The sequence below is a fragment of the Miscanthus floridulus genome, chromosome 8, assembly GCF_019320115.1.
Source record: "Miscanthus floridulus cultivar M001 chromosome 8, ASM1932011v1, whole genome shotgun sequence".
NCBI classification, from domain to species: Eukaryota; Viridiplantae; Streptophyta; class Magnoliopsida; order Poales; family Poaceae; genus Miscanthus; species Miscanthus floridulus.
The window spans coordinates 150,165,695-150,166,410 of NC_089587.1; the positions used below are offsets into that span (position 1 = coordinate 150,165,695).

The following is a 716-nucleotide window of genomic DNA, read 5'->3' on the forward strand; positions in this document are numbered from 1 at the left end:
CCATCGTAGGGGCATGACAACCATGATTGCCCAATCGATCTCCATTACCGTGACCTAACTCAATTGTTTCTGCAAAACACACGTTAGTCACAGTAATCACGTATTGTCATTAATCACCAAAACCCAACTAGGGGCCTAGATGTTTTCAACTTTCACCATCAAGGGAGTAACCAAGGATGCCATACTACTTCGCCTCTTTCCATTCTCACTTTTGGGGAAGGTGAAGCAGTGGTTCTATGCCAACAAAGATAGAAACACTACATGGGATAACTACTCCACTGCCTTCCTATCAATCCCACGGGTAAGACCAATACTATGCGTGGGAGAATTTCAAGTTTTCAGTAGCAACATGATGAATCTATCCCTGAGGCATGGGAACACTTTCAATACTATATATCAGAATGTCCTCATCATGGGATGGAGAATTGGCTATTCATGCAGATGTTCTACCATGGGTTGACCAACAGTACCCGTGAGACCATGGATGTTGCTGCTGGAGGTGCATTCTTGTCACTTACACTTCCAGCTGTGACCACTCTTGTGGAGAATATGGCCTCCAACAAAGGCTGGAATGAAGAACGTGTTTAGACCCACAAGAGAGGTGGAGGTATGCATCAACTCAAGGAGGTAGACATGCTATCTGCCAAGATGGACCTACCGATGAAGAAGCTCAAAGACCGAGCTAATGAAAAGCAAGAAGTCATGCACATTCATGG

At 44.8% G+C, this 716-nt stretch overlaps 1 non-coding gene across 1 annotated transcript; it reads right to left on the reverse strand.

Annotated features, from left to right (window-relative positions):
• Positions 1 to 315: 315 nt before the first annotated feature.
• Positions 316 to 419, reverse strand: LOC136478742 (small nucleolar RNA R71). Its single transcript, XR_010764455.1, has one exon. It is a non-coding gene; the product is annotated as a small nucleolar RNA R71 (small nucleolar RNA).
• Positions 420 to 716: the final 297 nt, after the last annotated feature.